This window comes from Macrobrachium rosenbergii, chromosome 12, assembly GCF_040412425.1.
Source record: "Macrobrachium rosenbergii isolate ZJJX-2024 chromosome 12, ASM4041242v1, whole genome shotgun sequence".
NCBI classification, from domain to species: domain Eukaryota; kingdom Metazoa; phylum Arthropoda; class Malacostraca; order Decapoda; family Palaemonidae; genus Macrobrachium; species Macrobrachium rosenbergii.
The window spans coordinates 23668080-23681219 of NC_089752.1; the positions used below are offsets into that span (position 1 = coordinate 23668080).

General features: G+C 36.5%; 1 long non-coding RNA gene across 1 annotated transcript in view; it reads right to left on the reverse strand.

The window, feature by feature from the left end:
* LOC136844442 (uncharacterized) overlaps window positions 1-13140 on the reverse strand; it is a 207887-nt gene that overhangs the window by 37413 nt on the left and 157334 nt on the right. The window contains exon 2 of the long non-coding RNA XR_010854882.1: window positions 11650-11698. This is a non-coding gene — a long non-coding RNA (uncharacterized lncRNA). The remainder of the gene's footprint in view (window positions 1-11649; window positions 11699-13140) is intronic.

A 13140-nucleotide genomic window follows, 5' to 3' on the forward strand; every position in this document is an offset into this window, starting at 1 on the left:
GTTATTCAGAAGATGGACCCTATTCATACGGAACAAGCCCACGGGGGCCACTGACTTGAAATTCAAGCTTCCTACAGAAAGAAGAGATCAATTATTAAAAAAGAAAAAATAAATTAACAAATTAATAAATAAATAGATAAAAATATAAGCAAACTATTAAATTGCAAGGAGAATTGTTTCAGAGTAGTGATGCATTGCATCTTTACTTGAACTTTTCAAGTTCCAATTTGACGACATCCTCAGGGAGATTGTTCCACAGTCTAACGGTGTGAGGAATAAAGGACCTCTGGAACTAAAAAGTTCGATTGCGAGGAACATTTTTCTGCATATTGGTGATGCTGCTCAGCAAATCTGGTTGCTCTCGGCAGAAAATTGGGATCAGAGATCAATTGTGAATGTGAGAGATCTCTGTTGGAATACAGCTTACGAAAAGCTGACAAACAATGGTCCACGTTATAACTGCTAATATTAGGAAACAGAAACCTACCACCATAAACCACTTTATCTAAAAGAGATAAATCTCTGGCAGAAGCACACATCCACACCAGAGAACAGTATTCAAATAAAGGAAGGACAAATGACCTAAAACAAGTTACACTGATTTTATCACTGTTACAAATATATGAGACCTGACGAACAATACTTAACTTTCGTGCGACGTATGCTGACACTTTCATTTGATATTTCTCAAAAGTAATACGCGAGTCAAAAGTTACGCCAAGAATATTTAAAGCTTCAGACTCATTCAGCAGAGTTCCAAAAATAGGTCTAAATTCGCTAAAGATCCCATGAACCGCAACGCGCTCGGTATACCTGTAAGTAAATATTGAAGTAAACCCAAAACATATCCACCCACTCCATGATTCTAAAGTGTATAAATAAGTGCCTTGTGATTCACTAAATCGAAAGTAGCACTAAAATACGTTTGAATTACTCTACACTCACAACTCTTATCAAGGTTCTCTCGAAAATGACAAGTTAAATCTAAAAGAGCATTGTAGGTACCTAGCTGCTTCCTATATGCACTGAACCATTCATTCTCTCGCTGATAAATGTGTGTAGTGCATATAACTTCCACTATTGATGCCACCACTTGAACCTTCACACCTGTCTCATCAACATACGTTACTCGCTATCCACCCATCATAAAATCGGCACCTAAGATATAGCAAGCTCTGAATATCATGTAACCCTATTAAATAACCTTTAGGTATTCGTCTGCTTTCTACCCGGTTTAACCTCATACATCCTTTAACAAATCAGTTTCTCCCCGTTTAACCTACAAATTTCTCCCCCTATCTCAAATGACCTTGAGTCATTGAAATACTCTCATTCAACTACTCTACAATACCTTAGTATTGGTCACTTTCATCCTAACCAATAGCCTTTTGCTTTTTTAATTTCAGAGAGGAAATCGGCGAAATATCAGTGATTTCAGAAGCATTCTCTTTGTCTGTCCTTTCAGAACAAAACTGACAGCTCAAGCCCAACCATAGTATTCTTCACATATTTGTATAGTGGAGGCATATGCAGTCACTCATATCTTTATTAAGCGCTGTCACAGTCCTTCCTATCGCATAGGTAAATTTCTTCATGTATGATCTATGGTATTATATCCTACCTTAAATGGTAATGGACATCACTTACCTGACTATTTAAATTTATAATAATTTTGACAAAGTCTAATAAAAAAAAAAATTCTGTAAGCTTAGAAACAAACCAGCCTTTCTTCGTCCTTTTGCTGCTTCCCTCTAAAATCTGGCTTCCCTCCTGATATAATTGCAAAATAACCATCTTTACTACTTGTAATGCATTTGCTTCGTTCCTTATCGCTTGCAATCCCATCAGAAGAATCCTTGTCCTGCTCTGAAGACTTGCTGGTCATTTGTCTCAGTCTTGTTATCAAACTTACTTCGTCTCATTTAGTCCTTTCTTAAGCAATTTATTCCAATAAACAACTTTCGAAGTTTTCAAAATAATACAGTTTAAGCATTGAAAATAAATTATTTTATATCTGTGTCCGATATTGCACTAAAACCCATAACCCTTCACCTTCATTTTAGGTGTAAAACTAAATAACGAAGGTGGTATGTGTAGGATCTGTCAGTAATGAGTAGAATAACAATGAGTATCACGCTTTCATGCAGAGCACTTCTGACTCTCCATGATAAATCATAACAAAAGTTTTTAACTCAACCATGACAGCATGTCAAAGTTCAGTTTTTCAGATGTTTGGAATATAATGTTATACAGAATCAGTCATTTCATCACTACTGCCTCATACGGAGTTTTAGGGGCACATGCACCCAATTCTTTTGAAAAGTAGGTTTGCAATCAATACTTTCTCTCTCTCTCTCTCTCTCTCTCTCTCTCTCTCTCTCTCTCTCTCTCTATATATATATATATATATATATATATATATATATATATATATATATATATATATATATATACATATATATACATATACTATATACATTTATATATATATAAATGCATATATAAATACACACAAATGTATATAATATATATACCTATGTATAAATATATATATACAATATATATATGTATATGCATAATACATAATACACACACACATATATATATATGTGTGTGTGTGTGTGTGTGTGTGTGTATGTATGTATGTATGTATATATGATTTGCGTAACCGCAAAGTGACTTGATATTGCTATCATTATTTACAGGATTTATTGATCAAAATAAACAGGCGTCTGCGGCCATCGACTGCGAAGAATAAGTACGCTACTACTATAAACTTTTGTCAGCTAGAAACTTGATATTCTCGCGTCTCTCTTGCATTGTACACCCAGCATTACCTAAACATATGACTCTTAAACAAAATGGCGCTATCATCGGAGCCACCTGGGATTAAACTGCCAGCGATCACGCTATCTAACGTTTCTGATACTAAAAAAGTTAGAGCAGGAATTCAACCCAGGTCCCTCTGGAATGAAACTTGAGATCCTCTTTCTGCTGTTGGATCAAACTCTTGATGCGTTTGTCGGTGCCTGTATAAGCGTTCATATTTGTTTGTTCAGTTGTATTCCTGAAGAATGGCAATGCGACGCCGTCAGTATGACTCGAATGTAAAGGCAAGACGCAAGCTATCCAAATATCCACACGGTTAAACGTGACGTACTACTGGATATTATGAGTAAAAAAGCCACAGTAATATAATTGATAAATTGTATTTTTTAAGATACAAAAATATACAAAAAAGGGGATAAAAACCTGGAGCTTTCGACCGTTTGCGCAACGGTCCTCTTCAGTTGGCTGAAGAGGACCGTTGCGCAAACGGTCGAAAGCTCCATTGTTTTTATCCCCTTTTTTGTATATTTTTGTATCTTAAAAAATACAATTTATCAATTATATTATTGTGGCTTTTTTACTCATTATTTTCGATCACAATATAGTGATGCTCCACACACTGGATATTATGTACTACCTGAAACTAGGTAATCTCAGCTACCACGATTCTTTTAGTTACTCATTCTAACAAAAATAAACAAATATAATTTTAGCAATAAAATTCTCCCGACAGAGTATTTCATTATTTTCCAGGAATGGACTGCTGTTTGGCTCTCAAGACTTTACTACATAGTTTTATCTTAAAAATCAATTTTGTAATGAATCTTAGGGATGTCGGTTACCTTCTGAAAATTATAAAACCCTAGATGATACCTCCAACTTCAGAACATAAACTTCCTTCCAAAATACTACCGTTGATTTTTATAACCAATAAAACATTTTAAAATTGTAAGCATAAGCAAAATTACAGCCATTACAAAGATTTTGGAGAGTTTTGAAAAGTTATTGAGGTGTGAACTGTCACCATAGAAAATCTTACTTTAGATCAGTTTTTCATAGGTACATCTGCTCAGAATACGTACTAAAATTGTTTCAAGCTTTCAGTTTTCTAATGAATGTTATTTTTAAATTGTTAGCTGAGCCACAAAATAACAAATGCATAGAGTATCTGTGGGTATGTGTCTATCATTTGTTTGACTGATATCTCTCAAATGATGGAAAAAATTTAATTTCCAAAATCTTGAAATTACGATCATTGGAAAGAAAGCTAATTGCAAAGCTTCTTTTCCAATGCAGTCTTGAAGACCCACCTCGCCTTCAGCTGTCTATCAATCCCTATTTGAAAAAAAGTTTCAAATAACAATACTCTTACTTCCAGCATGAATGCTCGACTTCCAGGGGTGATATATATAAAGTCGACCTTGAGAAAACTAGTCTCAGGACCTAGGATGTTGTTCTTGTCTTTAATAATGAATATTAAAGTAGTTGAAAAGTGAATTACCCATCTGGCTAAAGCTGACTTGCCCCTTTTGAGAAAATATAAAAGGTTTACGTTATGTTCTTTTCTGCTTCTACTTCACTGGTATTTCGTATGAAGGGTAGCTAGATTTTTATCTTATAATTCCGTTATCTTTAAAATATTCATTAATGAATACACAAAATTCTAGACAAATAGGCTGTATTATATCATAGTGTCTACATATAGGCTGAATTTCCACTTGGTAGTCCAACACATATCCTTGATGGAAACAGTCAGTAACACAGTTTTAGATCACCTGCATAAAATTCAACCATTGCTAACACCAAAATTCAAACTGACAAACGGGTACAAACCCATTGCATTTTCGTTTCTACTGTCAGTCTCATTTCATGGGGTTTACTTACTAGGTCGCTAAATTTATAGATAATTTTCCTAATAACGATATGGATGTACGGGCTCATGTGACAAAAAGTGATATTTATGATCACATGAACTGAAGGGTTTTCATAATAAATGCGCATTTCACAGAAGGCTTAGACTGTATTTTTTCATGGCCACCATAAATTGCTATTGAAATGAAAAATCTCTAATATTCCCATATTTTACCATTTTTCCTGTCTTCAAGTAGGAGGTAATATATGAATCGTATTACTGTCTTTATCGTAATGAAGGCAAATTTCTTCCCCTACTCCAGAATGTAGAGGATTATGGAAGAAATTTCCTCGTACTCAAGCCATGATTTTGTCCATTCTCGTCAGTTCTAGTATCAGTTCTGCTTCTTAGTCAGCATGAGCCCTTGTTCGAAGGTGTGAGAAGAGTGAGGAAGAATCAAAGGTAAAAAAAAAAAAAGGTGTGGACTTCTGAGAAGAATATTAGTGGGACGCTCCCTCTCCTGGTTTCACGCATTTTCATGCTTAAAATACAGCAAAATATAAAATCGATGTTGGTGTCCGGAAATGAGATATTCAAACTGCTAATGCTTCTTCGCAATATAATCAATATGACAATTTAATAGTTGAGCGCAAGGGAGAAAGTGTCACAATAATTTCGGCAAACCATGTTCTATTTCCGCTTCTTCCCCATTTTTTTTTTAATTTAAGGTTGAAAACCAATCACCTTGGTAGCGTCATACCATTAACAGTGGCCATTCACGTCTCCTAGCCCTGTGGCCATATGGGCCCTACAACCATTCCCTACAGCAGCAGCATCTTCTATGGTAGCCCCAAGACACCACACGGAACCCCTAACCAACGGACAAACCAATCACTCCTTACACCAACCCTCCCCCACCTCCCCCACCCTCTCAGCTTTCTCCCGCCAACAGCAACTTGATTGGATCCTTTCTAGTCTCCTCCGACGGTCAATCACTTGCTTGATTGAGGTCAGGAAAAGGTGGTTTGGAATTGTTTGCGGTGATGTTTAAGGATTAAGTGAGATTGGGGAAAGGGAGGATGAAAGGCGATACGGAGGAGAAGAAGAAAACAGAAACTGATGCCGAGTTATCGGGTGGTTGGCTTAAAGCTTCGAGCGAAGGATAGTAGTAAGGAAAATAAAAGCGTGGTGGACTTATGCGAACTAAACCCGACAACACAACAATGGACGGGAGTTAGACGAATTTTTATCCTTGAATCTAACTTAAATCTGGTATTCATTCACTATTAGCCTTCAATTTTCTGCGATGCTTGATTCTAACTTAATTCTGAGGGATTAATTCATTACTAGCCTTTAATATTCCGTACTGTTGTTAAGTTTACAAACACGCAAAAGTGTACTGTGATGCCTATGCGAGATACACTGTATTGTGAAATATATATATATATATATATATATATATATATATATATATATATATATATATATATATATATATATATATATATATATATATATGTGTGTGTGTGTGTGTGTGTGTGTGTGTATGTATGTATATATACAGAGAGAGAGATAGAGATAAAGACATATATTTATATATGTATATATACAGTATATACATAGATATGTATGTCTATAAATATATATATATAAATATATTATATATATATATATATATATATATATATATATATATAGAGAGAGAGAGAGAGAGAGAGAGAGAGAGAGAGAGAGAGAGAGAGAGAGAATGTAAATATAAGAATTAAGAGAATCTCTGAAATATTTCAGTTCGAATCCTGGCACGAGGTTTCTGCAACTCGAAAGGTCAGGGGAATGCAAAGGCGTTGCTGGTTAAAGATATAAGAAAACAGGTTCAAAAGATTTATGAGTGGCAGGAATAAGATAAAAGAACGGACGAGAATATAATCAAAAAAGAAAAAAAAAGAAGAAACAGAAGGGGTGGGGGGGGGCAAGAGAGACGGTGACAGCTGGTTCATAGGAACATGTGTTCTTGTTCTGACGAGTAAATTTATTAAAGAAAAAAGATTCCGACATTGTAAATGTTACATATGTAATCCATTCCTATAAAAATAAAAAGTTTCCAAAAGAAAAGGAGAATACATTCCGGCATTTCAAAGGAATGGGAGATGAATTAGTTTACTTAGTCGTTCTATGAATTTTGTGAAGTCAGTAGTAAGATGAATTTGCCTTTTCTAACCTAGAATTGTTTTGCTTATTTCAAATGAAGTACTCCCGGATCCTTATAAAGGCTTCATTTGACGAACGCTTTAAGGTTCAGCAGTGGGCCAGGATTTGAAAATATCTCGCCGTATAAATTAAGTTTGGTAAATTAGTACTTTCCTATTGATGCAAATGTAACATATAACAATGAGAGAGAGAGAGAGAGAGAGAGAGAGAGAGAGAGAGAGAGAGAGAGAATTTGTAGAAAAAAATGCAAGAAAATAAGGATAAAGGAAATAAAACAAAATTACGGCACTGTTGCAATACAAAAGAAAGGGAGACAAAAGAATAGAGAGAGAGAGAGCCTTTTCAGTCTCTCTGCATGTGTTCGTGCTTGTGGTATGTGCTTGTACGAGCTCCGGAATCTTTTAGTTCTTACTGGGAACTTTAATTCGTATATCTGGTTTTAAACTCTCCAACGCTGGTCCCAAAGCTTACCCTTGCCTGGGTTGTTTCATAGTTCACTGGAAGTTAATTAAAGATCCGGACGGGATATCGTTATCGAGGCTCAGATACTTTTACGATTACCGAACTTCGAAAAGAGGTACTAAAGAAAAACCACACCGAAAAGAACAGGGGTGATAAGGAAGCAATTGAATCCTACTTTTCCTACTGATCTTTTGAGAGGTATTCTACCAGGAATATCCTTTCTGAAAGAAGAGGGAAGACGACAACATAAAATAAAAATATATTTTTCCAGCAATATTATGAAAATCTGTGTTTCAGATGAGAAAAAGCAATCATTATTATTATTATTAAAGAAATCGCTGCATCAGCTGCATTGATCTCGTACAGTCTTCTCTGTTTTCCTTATAACAGTTTTCTCTCTGTTACTACAACTGGTGAGTAACGCGCCAATGTGATTCATCAGGAGGAGTTAAATTCCAGGGATTTCTGCATTCGTGCATAAAGATTAATTCAAATATTGTGAGCACAGTCCGTAGAATTAATTACACATAAGGATAAGTACTGTATATTGTATGTCGATTCTGGTAGAAGTAAAAATTTTGAAGTGGCCAACGTTTCCCCCGGATTCATCCGAGTATGATCACGGCAGTGGGTCGGAGTAGACTAGTGATGTAATTGTAACTGTAAGGGGGGGGGATAGAATAGAGTGAGGGTTGGGTTACAAATCGATTTAAACCCCTAAGGATCCCCAGAAGGAAGATAAGGTTTGGAAGGGGGGTAAAAGAAAGTATAATGGGAAGGAAAAAAGAATGGGGCAGTTCCAGTTGTCATTTAGTCTACAATTTAGTGTATGTCGTGTATTTAGAATGTGTTTGTAAGTTATTAAAGTGCAGGAAAGGTACGGCAAAAGGAGAAAGTAATTTGAATGGGCTCCAATATTGGAATTGTCCTCCCTCCCTCCCTCTCCCCCCCACCCCCCGCCTCCGACAGGGGGGAAAGGGAAGGAGGACTCAAACCACGGTGCTGTACAGAAATATAGTGCATTTAGTTAGTAGCGTTAGTTTTTCGGGCTCTCGTCCCTAGAATGGTGATGTTGCACTATGAATACCTAATGAGACAGGCAACCCAGCAGCCAATGAAAATTCGAGCCTCCGTGGCGTCACGCAACGTCACACACCACCCAGTGAAGTCACTCCCCTGCCTCGACAGTCTGCTAGGCTGCAACAGCGCTGAGAAAGGACTTGAGAAAACTTTCTCCAGCTAATAGGAGGCTGCAATGCACCACCAACCAGTGACAAATCAGCATGAGAAAACCTCTTGCTGACCTACGACTATTTATAGAGTAGATCCCTCTAGCATCACCAGTCTACTCCAACCCACTGCCGTGATCATACTAGATGAATCCGGGAAAAACGTTGGCCACTTCAAGATTTCGACTTGCAACCAGAATCAACATACACTTATCTTTATGTGTAAAAACTTCTACGGACTATGCTCACCATATTTGACTTACTCTTTATACACGAATGCAGAAATCCCTGGAATTTAACTCTTCCTGACGAATCACATTGGCCCGTTACTCGCCAGCTGTAACAGAGAGAAAACTGTTATAAGGAAAATAGAGAAGACTCTATACAAGATCAATGCAGCTGATGCAGCAATTTCTTTCAATAGCATTTGCTTGAAAGAGGGACTCTTACCAATATTATTATTATTATTTAAGCTCTTCATTGGAGGGGTAGGTAGAGCTCTCGGCTAGCATGCTGTTGGCCCAGCGTTCGACTCTCCGACCGGCCAATGAAGAATTAGAGGAATTTATTTCTGGTGATAGAAATTTATTTCTGGTGATAGAAATTCATTTCTCGTCATAATGTGATTCGGATTCCACAATAAGCTGTAGGTCCCGTTGCTAGGTAACCAATTGGTTCTTAGCCACGTAAAATAAATCTAATCCTTCGGGCCAGCCCTCTCTAGGAGAGCTGTTAATCAGCTCAGTGGTCTGGTTAAACTAAGATAAACTTAACTTTTTTCCATCCAATAATAATAGCAACCATCATAATAATGAGGTAAGTAATAAAGTAAGTTGCAGTCCAGTAATAGTGATGATTATCTTAATGGTCAAATCAGCAAAAAAAGACCATGAACCTACATAACTTTAGCGAACATGCAGCCCAGATGACGAAACGGTAAATAAAAGGGAAAGTAGTGTATATAAAAAGGCAATATATGGAAGAATGAACAGAGCCTAGCTATATCATATCACAAGTTTGTGAACAACAGTGTTACATGGTCTACCAGGGTAAGGTAACATTTAAAATAACCCAGCAACCATAATCTCAGAGTGAATAAATGGTGGCACAGCTACTGGAATGAAGTCAACACACAACTGTTTTGATGGGTGTAGAGGAACCAAAACTACCCAAATATTCATATATTGCTTAGGACAAAATCGCCTGTTAACAAGATGCAATTATTACTTGAGGAATAATCTGAACTGAAAACTGAATAAATAAATAAATCATTCTAATAGAAAAAAAGGCCCTATGGCAACCAAGTAACCTCCCAATTGGTCTTGCAAATATTTCTGAGTAACCTCGGAATGAAATGTCTAACATAAAATAATCAGTGCAACAATTAGGAAAACTTTATAGCATACGCTAACAATGAGTAGTTTTTACCGTTTGTAAGGCACCATTTGCAATGAAAATTACGGCAAAACTTGTACAAAAAACTGAGACGTAGGTAATGGAGGACGTGGATGACATAATTCACCTCTGAACAAAACTTATTAAAGGTTTCCTGCTAGCTAACCGGGAATGCTGAAATCTACCATGGGAAATGAAATCACGTTAACCGAAACCACGAGCAGTAGAGGCAGATCTAGATGGGACAGAATCAGGCCTCTCAAGCTATTAAAGGCAGGGAGCATAACTACAGTATATGCTGAAATGAACATTCACCCCACAGTGCCTGAAAACCATGTGTTTCTACGACCTACGATCTCACAACAAGTAGCAAAAAAAAAAGTCATGAGGGTCTAAGCGCCTATATTTGTGAATTGGCCAAAAGATTAATGATTTCATACTCTATCCGTTACTGTTCGAGCGCACACCTCAGATCAAACTAAAATTTCAGAAAAACTAGGTGCTCCTGTCGATAGATTGAACCAAAATTAACGGTAGCCTTATTTTGAATACCCAACCCATGCACGGGAGAGCTCAGCACTATTTGTTTGCTCTCAACCAATGCAACATTTTGCCACAACTTCGAAGCAACCCAAAGAACACTTAGGTAAATTCGTACACGCGAGCTCCGGACTTTAGGGAGTAATAGTGCCCAGATATTTTTAGCCTTGAAGCCTTCAGAAAATTCACCAAGATGATTATGCAGGCCAAGAGGGACTTTTACTGGAGTTATATGTGATCAGAACGATAAAAAATCAACGGGGTATTTCTGAAATGATGCAGAAACCTGTCACAACCCAGCAAAATTATTAAAAACCAGTTTTAAAAGAGGTTAAAAATGATCAAACCTAGCTAAAAGTCATTAACAGATTCTAGATGACAATATTTCATACGAGTCGCTCATATATTTTAGAAAGAAAATGTGTTTGCTTCCTTCTTCAGTCTCGAGTTTTAGTCTATGTCAAAGTTGATTTTAATTATAAACTTCGTAGTTCTTGCCGTATATTTACTAATAATTCTCTAGGTATTACTCCTCTCTCTCCCTATTTTCAACTTTATCACATAAATTCCTTACTTCTTAAGCCTTCTTTGTTTTTCCTGATGACCTTATCCAGTTTCCTTTCCCAACCTCCCTTCGTAAACGAGTCGTATTCAACGAAAAATGTGTTCCAGCATCACAACAAATTTGGCTTGGTAATGTTATTATTTTACATTTATTTCCGATTCTATATTTCATGTATTATCATTCAACACCGCTTGAAGAACTCGTTTGCGTGCAAAGTGAAAACAAAAATATTTTACCAAAAGGAAATATGGCGACTTCAAATCTAGATGTTATCAAATCTTGAAAAAATTATGGGTTAAATTCTCTCATCATCAAATTACTTGCGTGTTCCTTTCATTCCATACCCTATCGGTCGTTAATCAAATTCAAAACTCAGAAAGTATTCCAAAGGTATATACTTAAGTGTTGTAAGAAAAGGGAACTTATTAAGCAGAACATTTCTGTTAGCTCAGTCATACAACCTAACACCCCTACTGCTGCCATCCTGAATGAGTGCTAGTAACAGCTCATTACCTAAAGACATTGCCTACGTATCACAGGTAAAACAACAGAAGAAAATTAACACTCACCAAATGACGCAGGGAGAAGCTGATGACTTATCTACGTCTTCCTTGGCTCCTGAAAATCAAAAGAAAGATTTATTCAATCTGGACAGTAACACATGAGGCCGTTTTATTGAACTGAATCGAATACAGAATTTAGGCTAAAGGTCAAGCACAGGGACCTATGAGGTCATTCAGCGCTGAAACGGAAATTGACAGTAAAAAGGCTTGAAAGGTGCAACAGGAGGAAAACCTCGCAATTGCACTATGAATCAATTGTTAGAAGGTGGGATGTAAGATGGAAAAAAGAGAATATGAAAGAAGGCAGAGTAAAAGGAACGAAAGGGGTTGCAGCTAGGGGCCGAAGGCATGCTGCAAAGAACCTTAAGTAATGCCTACAGTGGGGCACCGCATGAGATGCACTGACGGCACTAACCCCCTACGGGAGAGGTCGTATTATAGAAAGACATATCTTAATTTTGATGTGCTTCCTGTAATCATTTTCCCTCAACAAGCGTTTATACAATCTGAAAAGGAGGAGTCGGAACTGTGAGAACAAAAATTTCATCAAAGATTATTTGTAGGTCTTGCATATTCGAAAAAATATATATATAAACAATCGAGAAGTGGATTATAAGGGAAAGGCAGTAGGAAGGAAAACGAGATGAGATGTTTGAAAGACAAAAAAAAAAATCCTTTTTACGTTTTGTTAGCAAAAGATACGTCTTTATTTTTCAAGTCTTGAAAATTAAGAGTGTACGTTTACATCATTAACGAAATCACATAAGTTTCAGCTACACATTTTCCCCGAAAAACAGAACATGAAACTTGGTTGCATCCTTGATTCTTTGAGGAAGTTTCAAAATATCAAAACAAAAGTTTTCAAACTCATTTGCCATTAACTGCTATACAGCATTCATAAGCGTTACTTTCAAATATGTGTTGGCTATATATTCCGACAGAATATGACACGGTATAGGCAACTCCCCCAAAACTTTTCTTCTACGTTAGGAAACTGGAACCTTTGGAAATGCTAAACCCTTACACAAAGAAAATCAATACCTCTAAAACTATCTATATATTCCATAGGAGGACACACAAAATGTTTACATTACAGCTGGAACGAATATTTGAATTCATTTTTACCTTGGAAGAATGATACTGTAAAATTAGTGGAGCAACGAATTTGCGCTAGTGAACAACAGCTGAATTTACACTACCGTAACTGTTATTGAATCAAACATGTGTACAGAACCCCATAAATATTCATTTTTGCTAAATTCAAACAAGTTGAAATTACATATGTATGGATTAAAAACTCAACCAGCATTAACTGATAAGCAAAGTGCTTTATATAGTGTCACAAACGTCTTCATCGTTTGTCATGATTTTTCCCTCTTGATTTTGCGAATGTTAATTTAATTAAAAGTATTCATTTCCCGAGACGCAGTAACGTACATTTCAGGAAGAAATACAAGTTGTTTTGATGTTTTCAAGCCAAGCATTCCCATGTTTTCC